Source organism: Callorhinus ursinus, unplaced genomic scaffold, assembly GCF_003265705.2.
Source record: "Callorhinus ursinus isolate GAN/ISIS: 27379988/994484 unplaced genomic scaffold, GSC_fseal_2.0 scaffold39, whole genome shotgun sequence".
In the NCBI taxonomy this organism is placed as follows: domain Eukaryota; kingdom Metazoa; phylum Chordata; class Mammalia; order Carnivora; family Otariidae; genus Callorhinus; species Callorhinus ursinus.
In genome coordinates, this window is record NW_027397101.1 from 14542961 (window position 1) to 14560793 (window position 17833).

Genomic DNA, 17833 nt, shown 5'->3' on the forward strand with positions numbered 1-17833 from the left:
TGAGAGATGAGTAGGAGCTCAAGCTAGGCAGACTGATAGGGTTCATCTCCAACACAAGACCATTCTGTCAAGATTGGGAGAGATGGATGTTTTATCTACTACACAGAAACCAAACCAGATACTTAAGGAAAATGAAGAAACAAAAGAATAAGTTCTAAACAAAGAACAAGAGAAAACTCCCAAAGCAGATTTTAATGAAACAGATAAGGGATTCACTTGAGAGAGATTTCAAATTAATGACCATCAAGATTCTCATGAAGGCCAGGACAGTCATGCATGAACAAATTAAGAATATCAACAGAGAGAAAATATTTAAAAATACCAAACAGAAATCACAGAACAGAATACAGCAATTGGGCTAAAAAAATATAATAGTTGAATTCAACAACAGACTAGATCAAAAGAAAGAAAGGATTTTTGAACTTGAAGACAGAGCAGTGGAATTCATTCAATCATAAGAGCAAAAAGAAAAAGAATGAAAAAAGAATGAAGATAGAATAAGGGTCTTATGGGACACCATCAATTGATCCAATATACTTATTAAAAGGGTCTCAGAAAGAGAAGAGAGAGAGAGAGAAAGGGCCAGAAAACTTATTGCATGAAATAATGGCTGAAAACTTCCCTAACCTGGGGATAAAAACAGTTATCTACAACCGGGGGTGGGGGGAAGTGTTCTAGAAAAAATGAATCTAAAGAGATATAAACCAAGATACACTATAATTAAATTATCAAAAGTTAAAGATGAAGGCAGCAAGAGAAAAAATAATCATCATATTCAAGTGAATCCTAATAAGTCTATGAGCAGATTTCTCAGCAGAAAACTTGCAGGCCAGAAGAGAGGGGGATGATATATTCAACGTACTGAAATTGTCAAACAGGAACTCTAACCAACAATACTGTCCTTCAGGATTTGAGAAAGGAACAGTTTTCCAGACAAACAAAAGCTATAGGAGTTTATCACCATGAAATTAGTCTGACAAGAAATGTTAAGGTAACTTCTTCAAATGAAAACCAAAAGACTTCTTGAGGAACCTCCATACCATTTTCCAGAGTGACTGTACCAGCTTGCATTCTCAACAACAGTGTAAGAGGGTTCCCCTTTCTCTGCATCCTTGCCAACATAGGCTGTTTCCTGTCTTGTTAATTTTAGCCATTCTGACTGGTGTGATGTAGTATCTCATTGTGGTTTTGGTTTGTCTTTCCCTGATGCCAAGTGTGATGTGGAGAATTTTTTCATGTGTCTGTTGACCATTTGGATGTCTTCTTTGCAGAAATGTCTGTTCATGTCTTCTGCCCATTTCATGTCAGGATTATTTGTTTTGTGCGTGTTGAGTTTGATCAGTTCAGATGAATGGATACAGATGTGATACACACACACACACACACACATATATAGAGAGAGAAAGATGTGGTATATCTCTACATATATATGTAGATATATATATCTACAATGGAATATTAGCCATCAGAAAGTATAATTACTTACCATTTACACTGATGTGGATGGAACTGGAGAGTATTACATTGAGTGAAATAAGTCAATCAGAGAAAGACAATTATCATATGGTTTCACTCATATGCAGAATGTAAGAAACAGTGCAGAGGATCATAGGGGAAGGGAGGGAAACTGAATGGGAAGTCGTCAGAGAGGGAGAAAAACCATGAGAGACTCTGAACTATAGGAAACAAACAGGGTTGCTGGAGGGGAGATGGGTGGGGGGATGGGGTAATTGGGTGATGCTCATTAAGGAGGGCATGTGATGTTCTGAGCACTGGGTGTTATATGCAACTGATGAATTATTGAACACTACATCTGAAATTAATGATGTGTTGTATGTTGGCTAATTTAATTTAAATTTAAAAAAAGCTCCCATTAGTAATATGAAATGTATAAAAGTATAAAACTCACTGATAAAGAAGTAAATCCCTTATAAATCTAGTATGTAGCTTAAAAGACAAAAGTATTAACTATAATTTCAATAATTTGCTAATAGAAACTACATATAAAATGTGATATATTGTGACATCAAAAACTGAAGATCAGGAGAATATGCACAGCTTTAGTATGTGTTCAAAGTTAAGTTGTTAACAGCTTAAAATAGACTGTTATATCTATAATATGTTTTATGTAAGCCAAATGGTAACTGCAAAGCAAGAACCTACAGCAGATTCACAAAAGATAAAGAGAAAGGAATCAAAGCATACCACTAGAGAAAATCATCAAATCACAAAGGAAGAAAGCAAGACAGAAAATAAAGAACAATGCAACTACAAAAACAACAAGAAAACAATGAACAATATAGCAATAATAAGTACATATCCACCATTAATTACTTTAAATGTAAATAGACTAAATTTTCCAATCAGAAAACAGAGTGGCTGAATGGATCAAAAAGGCAGTTGAAATTTAAGGACACATGTAGACTGAAAGTACAGAGATTAAAAAAAAAAAGATGTTTCATGCACATGGAAACTAAAAGAAAGAAGGGGTTCCTATACTTATATTAAACAAAATAGACTTTATGTCAAAGACTATAACAAGAGGCATTGCCATTATCAGTGATAAAGAGATTAACTCATCAAGAGGGAATGACATGTGCAAATATTAATAGATTTGAGGGGAGAAATAGCAATACATTAATAGGAGCAGAATTCAATACTCCAATTTCACTAATGAATAGATCATCCAGACAGAAAACCAACAAGGTAACATTGTATTTACACTACACTTTAGACCAGATGTACCTAACCAACATAGAACATTCCATCTAACAGCAGCAGAGTACACATTCTTCTCAAAAACACATGAAAGATTCTCTAGGATAGATCATGTTAAACCACAAAGCAATTCTTACTTAATAAATTTAGAAAAATTGAAGTCATAACAAGTATATTTTCCAACCATAATGGTATGACACTAAAATTTAATTTAATAAAGAAAACAGAAAAAAATCACAAATATGTGAAGATTAAACAACTTGCTTCTGAAAAACTATTGAGTCATAAAAGAAGTCAAAGGAGAAATAAAAGAATACATTAAGACAAACAAATATGGAGACACAACATGCCAAATTTTATGAGATGCAGCAAAAGCAGTTTAGTGATAAATGCCTACATAAATAAACAAGAAAATTTTCATATAAATAACCTAACTTTATACATCAGAGAGCTAGAAAAACAAGATTAATGAAGCCCAAAGTTAGTAAAAGGAAGAAAATAACAAAGATCAGAGAAGAACTAAAGACTAAAAAGGCAATAGAAAAGATCAATGAAAATAAGAACTGAAGTTTCTTTGTAAATAAAAGATAGACCTTTTACTAGATTTACCAAGAAGTGAGGGGACTCAAATAACATTGTAAGTGAAAAAGGATATATTACAACTGATACTGCAGGAACACAAAGATTATGAGTCTAGTATTACTAAAACATACAACCTACCAAAACTGACTTTAAGAACTTCTTTACAAATCAAAATATTTTGTGTTTAATAAAAAAAAAAATTGTAGCAATCCATATATGGTCTTAAAAAAATGCTGGCATTTTGGATAGAATTGGAGGATTTGTAAACTTTAGCTAAGGCAAAACTTAAACAACTAAATATGAAAACCTTTTCAAGTAGACTTTGCAAGACTTCCAAATTCTGTAATTATAAGCAATCTACAACTATTAGAGTCTGATTATTAACAACGGACAGGTGTGATCTTTCAAGCAAATATCATCAAATTAGAATAAAATTATGAACAGTATTTCCATAATGTAATTTGCTTTAAGTGATTTCTACCCATCAGTAAGCAGTTAAAAACAAATAGAAGGCTATAATTTCAGTGGCAAAAGAAATTTCTAGCTTATAAGTAAAAGGAAAGATTTTATCTGAGAATTGGAATCTGTATCTAAACTTAAAGTATGTTTAGAAATATGGTGGTATATATTTATGAATTAGGTGACCTTTCATCTCATACTTCTACCACTACAAACATTATAGAATACTTATTATTATACACATTTGGGGAGGGGGCATATATTAGTAGTTATCTTTCCTCTAGAATTTGACTTTCTTGAGAGTTAGACCCATAAATATTTAATGTCACAGACAATGAAATGATGATTCTAAAAAAAACTTGCTAAGTAAATTAGAGAAATAATAACAGCTCCATGTTTTTACATCTTACTATGTTCCAGGGGTCTTTTTTTTTTTTGCATTTTTATGCTGTTATTTGCTAATCAATGATTAGTTCTCATCCATATTAACTGTCTGTAGATTTTTGAAAGTGGTGATGGGTACATATTAACCAATGTGTAGAGTTTGGTGAATCTTCACCCTCCTTAAGTTTTCTGGACAACCGCACACGGATACAGTATGGAACATTCCTTATTCTTTTGGCCCAGGCAGCTTTGTTGAGCCTGGTGTCAGTGCACACATCTGGAGTTCCCATCTCGTTCATGGCAAATTTCCAGATCTCTTTGAGTGCCCAGGGGCACTCTTCTTGAAACCCACCGCATGAATGCGCTTGTGAATGTTAATGATGTATATTCTCTGGTCACTACTTGTTGAGGATAACAGGCCTTTCTTCTCGCCACCCTTCTCTGGGGGAGCCATTCTGCCAGCCCTGGTTGCAAAGGAACAGCGCAAGGTATTGTGGGAGAGGGAAAGCATCCTCGCAAGCACCAGAAACTTTTTTTTTAATGTGGCATAAATAAAATTGATTTCCATTTTTGCAAGTCACAGTGTAATTATCTGTGCAATGAATCTTTAGAAAGAGAGGATGTAAAAAGACTGCCCAGTTATTTCTGGAACTATGTATGTGAGCAGAGCAGCAATATCCACCCCTGAGTAAAATATTCTTCCTGACAAAACTTCTCTCTTTATTGGTAACTTACAATTGCTAAAGCACATTCATATTCACTGCCTCATTAAATCCCTACATCAAACCTATGAGGTAGATTTTATTACTTGCTCTTAGTTTGTGAATGACTGGGATTGAAAGATGCTTGGTTTGACCAAAGTCATCCACTAAGTAGAAGATAATTAAATTTAATACCATTTGTTAAGTTCAAGACCTGTTCTCTTACTACTATACTAATTGTTTTTCTTGTTTTTATTTCCTGGTTTTGAATTGCATTTGTGTACAATATTTTCTACCTGTCATACTTGCTTATATTCTCTGGCTATATCATATACATAGAATTTATTTTTTTTAGTCAAAGTTAAGTATCCTGTGAATAGGGACAATTCCTTTTTGTATATATGTGTGTATCTCCTGGTTTACTTCTTACAGTGCTCTGCATATAGTAGGTACCCAATAGAGGCTTGCTGGATTAACATCTGATGAAAGTGCTACTCATTAATTTTATCTTTAGACAGTTTTGTTTGGAACACTTACATGAATTAAGGAGGTTAAAACACTTAAATATAGGAGAAAACAATTTCTCTTTTAAAAAAATCAGGTGGGCTTATATTCCTTATGGGAGGTTGTTAAATTAATCTTGATTCAGCTCTGGTAGGGCATGCATTTTTTTAACTAGTTGGGCTATTTCATTTGCTTTCACTGCTTCCAATTTGATAGGAACTTTTAGTCTTCTCAGGGCTTTAATGGTATTCATGGAAAAGCAGACTGAATTTTTTAAAGCTAATGAGGTGTCAGTTTCCTGAGTGACTCATTTTCTCTTCTGTACGCTATTTTTCATTCTTTGCCTCTGAGACAATATAGAGTAACCAAAGCATGAGACTATTATCAAGAAAGCATTTGAGAACCTCACTAAAACACTTACTAAAAATCAGAACCAAGGCTCAGCATTAATTTTAACAACTACTTAATATTTTCCTCAATTTCCAATTTACATCACAGAAAGATTGCATATTTATAACCACATTCATCTGATGATCTTTCAGCACCTTCAACATTTTACCATCTTAGCTCTGCTAATGCTCCGGGAATATATTGAGCCTCTGCCCACTAATTTCAAATTAGAAGTTTTCTAAAAATCCCCTTATAAGCAATAGATCTTCTCTTTGGTCAATGTTGTCTGAAATTTTTGTATTTTATGCCTATTAATTTGAGCAAGCTTTTTATTAAAATGCAAGCATACTAACTTGAAATTAACATATAAATCTATTTATATATTAGTACATATTAAACAACAACACATGAGCAGAACCTTTGGAATGAGTGCTGGTGACTGACATGATTTTTCTCCTAGGAAAGGGCCACTAAGAGGCACAATTCAGAAAGCAAAGATGTGGGGTAGTGATGGAATTAGGAGTACCACAGGCCATAATTAGGCCCTCTCTTCACTCACATACTGAGGTGCAGATATAGTGATATCCACTAGATCTTAGGCACTGAGGATTTACCAGTTGGTGTTGACTCTGTTAGCAATTGCAAAGGCTCACGACAGAAAAATTCATAATTTTTTTAAAGCACAACTTTAAATAGAAAGTTTTATGACTGGTATGCATAAGTGAAACAATTCTTTATTAAAAGTGGTCACTTACCTGACAAGGGATTATTTCCTATTATCAAAATTCCAGTTTCATTCATGTTATTCTGTAATTTCTATTTCCACACAAGTTTTAGCTCATTGTGAATTTCTTAATTTCTAAGCAGGTTAGATTTTTAGAGAGCCAATTTTTTATCATGTATTTCTAATTTTATTTGATTATGAGTTGAGAAAGTGGCTTGTAATATCTCCACTTTATGTTCTTTCTACACAAATATAAGCAATATCCTTTGAGTTTATTAATATTGTTATTCAGCTCCTCCTTGTCAATACTTTATTGTCTACAGATTTGGTCCATTTATGTGAGAAAATTTCTTATATAATACTTCCAAATTAATTGTATTTTTAATCAAGCAAGTTCTCTTTTACTCTTTCTTTATATTAATCTCTAACATCTATCATCTGTATCTATCTATCTATCTATCTATCTATCTATCTATCTATCTATCATCTATCTACTTTCTCATTAATGGCTTTTGAATATATAGATTTGGGACTTTTTTCATCTCAAGAATAGATTATTTTGTTACTTTTTTACTTTTTACATCTGTTCCATTTGTTTGATTTTCTCCTGTGGCTCCTACCAAGGTTTAGATCCTCTGGAGCAATCCTCCAATTTTGTTTTTTCGTATTCCTTGCAATTTCCAAATGTTTATATTTTTCTCTACTGCTTTGAGGTATTTTCTATCTTTGATCTTTCATTCTGTACATACAGGTTTATAAAATACTTAGCTCCTTCAATTCATCTACTACATTGTTTTTTGTGTCTTTTTTTTATCCTTAGAAAGCCTTTTTTGAACTACTTATTTCTTCTAATTACTCTATTATCTTTATCCAGGTTTGTCCTTCATTAGTTTTAGTTCTTTAGAATTGTACTCACTTTGTTCTGACTGATTTTTCTCTCTCTGGTTGGTGTAGAAACTTTAATAGTTCTACTGTGCTTTTGTTTGCCCACCAAGCCAGCTCAAAGTCTGAGATGGTTATTAGAAGACACTGTGTTTGGTAGAAGACAATGTGGTTGTTCACCCAGCAAACTACTGGGTAGAAAAGGCATCCCCTGTTGAGGAATCTGAATGAGGCCTCCTAATACTAAGGCCTTTTAAATAGCCTCTCAGCCTCAGAGAAAGTAGGAGGCTACAGACTATAGTGTTAGTTACTTCATTTATATGGGACCAGGGACATGAAATACTTTATGCAAAATTGATACAGATTTTCCCTTGTAGGTTTCCAGATCAATGAAGATAATGGGATCAGAAAAAAGCACATGAGCAAAATGGAAAGTTCAACAAAGAAATAGAAAGTATTAAAAAGAACTAAACAGAAATTTTGGAGCTGAAGAATAAAATGAGTGAACTAAAAATTCAACAGAGAGCCTCAATAGCAGACTTGACAAAGTAGAAGAGAGAATCACTGAGTTAGAGTATAAATCAGCTAAAATTATCCACTCAGAAGAGCCACAGGAAAAAGCTTACAGGGGACAACATCAAGGAAAACAATATACACATCACTGGAGTCCCAGAACGAAAAGAGAGGGAGAATAGAGTAGAAAACTTAAAGGAAATAATGGCTGAGAAGTTCACAAACCTAGAGAGACTTGGGCATCCAAATACATGAAGCTAATAAGTCACCACAAATTTTCAATCCAAAATGATAAGCACCAGTGCTACCTAGGGTTCCTGAGCAGGTCAGCGACACAGGACTGTATGCAACAATCCCTCTGTATTCTGTAATGTGCTTGAAGGAAAAGAGATTGGAAGGAATGCTTTGAGGTTGGAAACATTGATTTTACAGGCAGCTTTTTTAATATGTTTATGTTCATGACATAATAAAAATATCTAATCAAAGACAAAAAGATTTTAAAAGTAAGAAGAAAATTTTCTTATACAAGGAACCTCCATAAATCCCTACAAACTCATGAAGCTAATAGAACATATTAACTCAGTGCAAAAAGACCTTCTCCAAGATACATTATAATGAAACTTGTCAAAAGACAAAGATAAAAAAAAATTAAAATTGTACAGGAAAAAAAAGAGAAAAGTAACCTATAAAGGAAAACCATTGGCCATCAGATTTTCAGTAAAAACTACATGTCAGGAGAGAATGAAATGACATATTCAAAGTATTGAAAGATAAAAATTTCCAGCCAAGACTACTGCTGTACTTGACAAAAGTTATCCTTCAGAAATGAAAAAGAAGTAAAGGCTCTCCCAGATAAGAGCCAATGGATTTTGGGCACCTGGGTGGCTCAGTTGTTAAGCGTCTGCCTTCGGCTCAGATCATGATCCTGGGGTCCTGGGATCGAGTCCTACATAGGTCTCCCTGCTCGGCAGGAGGCCTGTTTCTCCCTCTCCCACTCACCCTGCTTGTGTTCCTGCTCTCACTGTCTCTCTGTCAAATAAATAAATAAAATCTTAAAAAAAAAAGAGCCAATGGATTTCACCACCACTAGACTTGACTTGCTAGAAATGCTGAAGGGAGTTTTCTAAGCTGAAATGAAAAAAAATCTCCTACTAGGGACCACAAGTAAATGAAAGAACACAAAACTCTGATAAAGGTGACAAATAGTAAGGGTTAGAAAACTGTAACTATTTTAGAATAGTGTATTAAACATTTAATTATATCATAAAGTTTAAACAAAAGAGCGTTATGAAATATGGCCACAATTTGTTAATGATTCACAGCATTAAAAGTGGTAATTTGTGACATCAAAATATAAGAGCAATATGAAAAGAGTAGAACCTTTGCAGGCAAATGAAAATAAGCTTCTATTAACATAAAAAAGGACTAAATTATCTATGATATGTTTTATACAAACTTCATTCAAGGTAACCACAAAGGAAAAATCTGGAGCAGAGGCACTATATATAAAAGCAGTAGTGACTGAGGAACTCACCATGGAAAACCATTATTTTACAAAGGTAGACAGAAACAGAAGGAAAAAAAAAGATACACTGGAGATACAAAATAATGAGAAGCCAAAAGATAAGATGAGAGTATTAATTTCTTACATATCAATAATTATGCTAAATGTGATATAATGAATTTACCAATCAAAAGATATAGAGTGGCTAGATGGATGAAAACCTAAAACACAACTATATGCTATGTAGAAGAGATTCATTTTAGCTCTAAAGACACATAAAGGCTCAAAGAGAAAGGAATAAGATAGTTCAAGCAAGTGGAAACCAAATGAAGCAGAAGTAATGATACTTACATATCAGATAAAATAGACATGAAGTTAAAATGATAATAAGAGACAAAGAAGGTCATTATATAATGATAAAGGGAACAATACATTGAGAAAATAAACTAATCATAAATATATAAGCTCCCAACACTCGAGTACCAAAATATATTAAGCAAATACCAACAGATATAAAGAAAGAAATAGACAATAATAGTAAGAGACTTCAATACTGCACTGTTAGCAATGGACAGATCATCCAGGAAGAAAATCAACAAGGAAATGTAGGAATTGAATCATACTTTAAACCAGGTGGATTTAACTGGAGATATATATATATATTATATATATATATTATATATATATATTATATATATTATATATAGAGAGAGAGAGAAAAAGAGAGGAAGAAAGGGAGCATTCCATCCAACAGCAGCAGAATACACATTCTACTCAAGTGCACATGAAATTTTTTTTCCAGGATAGATCATATCAGAGAACACAAAACAAGTCTCAGGAAATTTAAGAAGACTGCAATCATACCATCTCTTTTCTGACCACAATGGTATAAAACTAGAAATCAATAAGAGAAAAGTAAGAAAATATAAAAATATGTGGAAACAAAACAACACACTTCTCAGCAATCATAAGTCAAAGAACTCAAATAGGAAATAAAGAATTACCTCAAAAGAAATGAAAATAAAATACAATATATCAAAACATGGAATGCGGCAAAATAGTTTTTAGAGCAAAGGATATAGCAATAAATGCATGTAATAAGAAATTAGATCTCAATCTAATTTTATATCTCAAGGAACTAGAAAAAGAACACATTAAGTCCAAATTTAGCAGAAGTAAACATGATAAAGATTAGAGAAAAAAACAAATGAAATAGACATGAGAAAAACAATAGAAAGCATCATTAAAAATAAAAGTCGATGCATTAAGAAGGTAAAAAAAATGACAAATCTTTAGCTGGATTCACAAAAAAAAAAAGACAAGACTCAAAATAAGAAATAAAGTGGAGACATTAAAATTGATACTACAGAAATACATCAGATCATAAGTGACTGCTATGAATAATTACATGCAAACAAATTCGATAACGTAGAAAAAAAATGTGTCCACTTCTAGGAACACATGACCTACCTATTCTGAATCTGGAAAGAATAAAAAATCTGAACAGACCAATAACAAATAAAAGATTGAATCAGTAATCAAAAACCTCCCAACATAGAAAACCCTAGGACTAGACAGTTTCACAAGCAAATTTTACCAAATGTTTAAAGATGACTTAACACCAAATTGCCAAATTCTTTTCCAAAAACATCAAGATGGTAAGAACACTTACAGATACATTCTACAGGGTCAGCATTACCCTGATACCAAAACCAGATAAGAACACAATGAGAAAACTATAGATTAATATTCCTGATGAATATAGGTACAAAAATTCCAAAATATTAACAAGTCAAATTTATGAACACATTAAAAGGATTATACACCATGACCAAGAGAGATTTATCCCTAGGAAATAAGGATGGTTCAATGTACACAAATCAATAAATGTAATGAAAGATAAAAATTACATGAAAATCTCAAATATACAAAAAAGTTGTTTGACAAAATACAACATCCTTTCATGAAAAAAAAATCCTTGACAGACTGGATATAGATGGAATATACCTCAACATGAATCACAGATCTGTACCTCTGAAACAAATAATGAAATATATGTTAAGGAAAAAAAAAGAAGAAGATAGCAGGGGGGGGAAATTGGAGGTGGAGATGACCCATAAGAGACGATGGACTCTGAAAAACAAACTGAGGGTTCTAGAGGGGAAGGGAATGGGGGGATGGGTTAGCCTGGTGATGGGTATTAAAGAGGGCACGTTCTGCGTGGAGCACTGGGTGTTATGCACAAACAATGAATCATGGCACACTACATCAAAAACTAATGATGTAATGTATGGTGATTAACATAACAATAAAAAATTTTAAGGACTATACCTCAACATAATAAAGGCCATATATGAAAAATCCATACTTCCTATTATATTCAATGGAGGAAAAAAAATGAAGGCTTTTCCTGTAAGATCAGGAGCAAGATAAGGTTGCCTACTCATACCACTGCTATTCATTATAGTATGGAAAGTTCTAACTATAGCAATTGGGCAAGACAAAGAAATAAAAGTCATCCAAATTAGAAGGGAAGAAGTAAAACTGTCACTACTTGCAAATGACATGATGTTATATATAGAAAACCTTAAAGATTCCACAAAAACTCTGAGAACTAATCAACAAGTAAAGTTTCAAGATATAAAATCAACATACAGAAATAGGTTGCATTTTTATACACCAATAATGAAATATCTGAAGAAGAAATAAAACTATCCTATTCACAAAATCCTTAGAAACAATAAAATATCTAGGAATAAACTCAACCAGGGAGGTGAAAGATCTGTACAATGAAAACTACAAGAAGTTGTTGAAAGAAACTTAAGAAGACATAAGCAATTAGAAGGCTTGAGTACATGGATTGGATTGGCAATATTAATATTGTAATCGGTATTAATATTAAAATACCAAAGGCATTCACAGAAATAAAAGAAACAATCCTAAAATTTGCTTGGAACCACAAAAGACCCAAAATACCCAAAGGAACCCAGAGAAAAATAAACAAAGGTATAAATATTTACTTCCTTATTTCAGAGTATACTACAAAGGTATCATAATAAAAAACAGTGTGGTACTGGCACAAACCTAAACCCATAAGCCAATGCAACAAAATAAAGATCCCAGAATTAAATCCCTTGATATACAGTTAACTAATATTTGACAAGGGAGCTAAGAACATCCAGTGGGCAAAAGATAATCTCTTCAATATATGGTGCAGAAAAACTGGATAAATGCATGAAAAACCATGAAGTTGGGTGCCTATCTTATGCCACTCACAAAAAGTAACTTGCAATGTACTAGAAGATGTAAATATAAGACTTACTACTCTATAACTCCTTGAAGAAAATGTGTGGGAGAAACTCCTTGATGTGGGTCGCAGTAGTGATTTTTGGATAGGACTCCAAAGGCACAACAGAAAAAAAATCAATAAATAGGACTTCAACAAACATAAATTCTTCCATAAAGAAAAAAAGAAAAGACTACCTTCAGAATCTATAGAGTTTTTTGGAAGACATATACTGGATAAGAGGTTAATTTCCAAAATATATAAAGAACTCATATACTCAGTAACAATAAAAACATAAAATACAATTTAAAAATGGAGGAAGTAAAGAGGTATCTTTTCAAGAATGACATCCAAATGGCAAACAAGCACATGAAAAACTTGCTTACCATCACCTATCATCAGTGAAATGCAAATCAAAACAATAATGAGATATCACTTCATACCTGTTTAAATGGCTATCATTAGAAGATAAGATACAACAGGTGCTGACATGATGTGGTCAAAAGGCAACCCTTGTATACTTTTGGTGGAAATGTAAGTTGGTTCAACCACTATGGAAAACAATATGTGGGCTCTTCAAAAAAAAAAAAAAGGAGATCTACCATATGATACGACAATTTCACAAAGAAAATGAAAACAGTATTTTGAAGATATGTATCTACTCCCATGTTTATTGCATCATTCACAATAGTCATGATATGGAATCAACCTAATGCCCATCAACACACCACTGGATGAAGGATAAAGAAGATGTAGTATGTGTATATTATACCTGCATACTATTATAATAAAAACATTATTAAGTCACGAGCAAGGAGGACATTCTATCATTTACAAGATCATAGATGGACCTTGAGCACATTATGACAAGTGAGATAAGTCAGAGGGAGACAAGTACTGTATATCACTTACTTATAGAGTCTAAAAAAAGGCAAACTCATGAAGCAAGAGTAAAATAATAGTTACAATGGGATGGGGGTAAAGGGTAAGATAGATGCTGTTTAAGAGTAAAAATTTGCAATAAGTAATAAATAAGCCACCAAGATCTAATGAACAACACAGGTTTGAACTGCATGAGGTGACTTATGTGGAGTTTTTTTGATAAATATAATACAGTTCAGTAAATGTATTTTCTCTTCCTTATGATTTTCTTAATATTTTCTCTTCTGTAGCTTACTCTATTGTAAGAATATAGTATATAATAAATATAACATATAAAATATGCATTAACTGTTCATGGTAGCAGTAGGGCTTCTGGTCAACAATAGGCTATTAGTAGTTAAGTTTTGGGAGAATCAAAAGTTATAAGTGGATTTTTGACTGCACAGAGTGTTGGTGCACCTAACCCTTGCAGTGTTCAAGGGTCAAATGTATAATGAATATAGACAACAGTATTGTGTGTGCTATAATCATCAAACCTGCTAAAAGACTAGGACTTAATTATTCCAACCATTGAAAAAAAAGGATAATTATGTAATGTGATAGAGGTGCTAAATATCCCGGTGATGGCAATCATATTACAATACATGGATGTATCAAATTAACATATTATGCACCTTAATTTTACACAACATTATATGCCAAATATATTCAATTAAAAATAGCTATAGTTACAATATGCTAATGGATCTGCAACATAAAAGGATGTCAATTATGACACCCAAACATAAAAAAGGGGGAGTAAAATGTTGAGATTTGATGTGAGTGAAGTTAAATTGTTATCAGAATAAAATACAGTGTTCTATCTATAAGATATTTTATGTAAGGCTCATGAAAACCATGAAACAAACACTCACAGATTTAAGAGATAAGTGAAGGCAATAGAAGAATACCACAATAGAAAAGCATTAATTTATAAAAGAAGTTAGGGGTGCCTGTGTGGCTCAGTTGGCTAAGCATCTGACTCTTGATTTCTGCTCAAGTCATGATCTCAGGGTTGTTAGATCAAGTCCTGTGTCAGGCTCTGTGCTAGATATTGAGTCTTCTTGGGATACTCGCTCTCTCTCTCTCCTTGTCCCTCTACCCCTTCCCCCTCTACAAAATCGGTCAGTCAATCAATAAATAAAAGACGGCATCAAGAGAGGAAGAAACAAGAGATCTACATATAGCCAGAAAACAATAAGATGCCATTTTAAGGCTTTACCTAATCAATAATTATGCTAGGGCGCCTGGGTGGCTCAGTTGGTTAAGTGACTGCCTTCAGCTCAGGTCATGATCCTGGAGTCCCAGGATCGAGTCCCACATTGAGCTCCCTGCTCAGCAGGGAGTCTTCTTCTCCCTCTGACCCTCTTCCCTCTCATGCTCTCTGTCTCTCTTTCTCTCTCTCTCAAATAAATAAATAAAATCTTTAAAAAAATTAAAAAAATAATTATGCTAAATATAAATGGAGTGAACTCTCCAAGCAAAATATATATAGTGCTGCCTGGATGGATTTAAAAAAATAACCCTACCATATGTTGCCTACAAAAGGCTCACTTCAGCTTTAAGGCTTAAAACATATAGGCTCCAAGTAAAAAGATAACAAAGATGCTCCATGCAATGTAAACCCAAAGAGAGTAGTAATAATTATACTTACACAAGACAAAATTGACTTTGTCAAAAAAGTGTAATTATATAATGGTAAAGGGGCCTATTCAACACAAGAATATGACAATCATAAATATTAAATGTACCCAACATTGCAACACCTAAATATATTAGGCAAACCAAGGGATCTTAGCAAGAAATAAACAACAAATAGAATAATAGTAGGGAATTTCTTTTTTTTTTTCTTAAGATTTTATTTATTTCACAGAGAGACACAGCGAGAGAGGAACACAAGCAGGGGGGTGGGAGAGGGAGAAGCAGGCCTCCCGCCAAGCAGGGAGAGCCCAATGCAGGTCTCGATCCCAGGACCCTGGGATCATGACCTGAGCTGAAGGCTGACGCTTAACGACTGAGCCACACAGGCGTCCCAATAGTAGGGAATTTCAATACACTACTTTCAACATAGATAAATCATCCAAATAGAAATTCAACAAAGAAATGGTATGCTTGATATACACCTTATCAAATGGACCAAACAGATGTATACAGAACATTCCATCCAACAGCAGCAGAATACACATTCCTTACAAGCATACATGAATATTATCCAGAAGAGAGCTCATGATCATTCACAAAATAAGTCTTAGCAAATATAAAAGGATTAAAGTTATACCAAGTATCTTTTTTCTACCACAGTGGTATGAAACTAGAAATCAATTACAAGAGGAAAGCTGGAAACTTTACAAATATGTGGAAATTAACACACTCCCAAACAACCAATGGGTCAAAGAAGGAAGGAATCAAAAGGGAAATCAAAAACATCTTGAAGCAAACAAAAACGGAAGCACAAGAGATGACACCTATGGGATACTGCAAAAGAGTTCTGAGAGGGAAAGTTAAAGCAATACACAGAGAAAAGAAAGGTCTCAAATGAACAACCAAACTTTACAGCTGAAGGAATAAGAAAAACAAGAACAAACTAAGCACAACATTAGTAGGAGGAAGGAAATAAAATCAGAGAAGCAATGAATGGAATAGAGACCATAAAAACAATATAAAAGATCATGAAAATTAAGACTTTTTTTCAGAAAGATAAAATTGGTAATCTTTAGATTAAGAAAAACAATTCAAACTTTTAAAAATGAGAAGTGAAAGGAATCGTTAAAACTGACAATTTAGAAATACAAAGGTTGGGGTGCCTGGGTGGCTCAGTTGGCTAAGTGTCTGCCTTCAACATGGCAGTATGGTACATGTTGGTGTCCTGGGATTGAAGCCCATGTCAGGCTTCCAACTCAGCAGGGAGCCTGTTTCTCCCTCTCCCTCTGCCCCTCCCCCTCTTGATGCTCTCTTTCTCAATCTCTTTCAAATAAATAAATGAAATATTTAAAAAAAACAAAGGTTAATAAGAGACTATTATGTACAAGTATACACTAAAAGAGATTAACCTAGAAGAAAACATGAAAGGGGCGCCTGGGTGGCTCAGTCGTTAAGCATCTGCCTTCGGCTCAGGTCATGATCCCGGGGTCTTGGGATCGAGCCCCGCATCGGGCTCCCTGTTCCGCGGGAAGCCTGCTTCGCTTCTCCCTCTCCCACTCCTCCTGCTTGTGTTCCCTCTCTCACTGTGTCTCTCTCTGTCAAATAAATAAATAAAATCTTAAAAAAAAAAGAAAACATGAAAAATTAGAAAATGTGAACAGACTTATAATGAGCACGGAGAATGAATTAGTATTCAAAAGCCTCCTAACACAGAAAAGCCCAGGACCACATGGTTTTCCTGGTGATTCTACCAAACATCTAAAGAAAAATTAATACCAATCCTTCTCAAGCTCTTCTAAAAATTGAGGAGGTAGAAACACCACAACACTCATTTTACTGGAACAGCATTACCCTTATAACATAGACACATAAAAACACTACAAGAAAAGTATGCTACAAATCAATATCCCTGATTAATACAGATGCAAAATCCTCAACAAAATATTAGCAACTAGATTCAATACCACATTAAAAGGAACATACACAACAATCAGGTGAATTTATCCCTGACATACAAGATTGGCTCGATAAATGTGATACAGCATGTTACAAAAATAGAGGATAAAAATCATATTATTGTAATAGATAAAGAGAAGGCTTTTGAGAAAAAGAAACAAAAAAACATCTTTTTATGATAAATCAACAAACAAGAATCAACATACCTAAGCAATATAAGGGACATATATAACAAGCCACAGCTAACGTCATATTTAGCAATTAAACATTGAATGCTTTTTCTCTAAGATCAGGAACAAGATAAGTATGTCCACTCTTACCATTCCTGTGCAGTATAGTACTAGAAATCCTACCCAGGGCAATCAGACAAGAAAAAGATATGAAAGATCCAAATCTGAAAAGAAGAAATAAAATTGTATTTGTTTGCATATGATATATATAGAAAATACTCAACACTCCTCAAAAAAAAAAACTTGTTAAAACTAATGAACAAATTCACTAAAATTTCAAAATACAAAATCAATATAGAAAAATCAGCTGCATATCTATACACCAATAAGGAAGCATTTAAAAAGAAATAAAGAGTGCATCCACCATAGCATCAAAAACAATAAAAATCATTAGGAATAAATTTTATTAAGGAGTTGAAAGATCTGTTCATTGAAAAC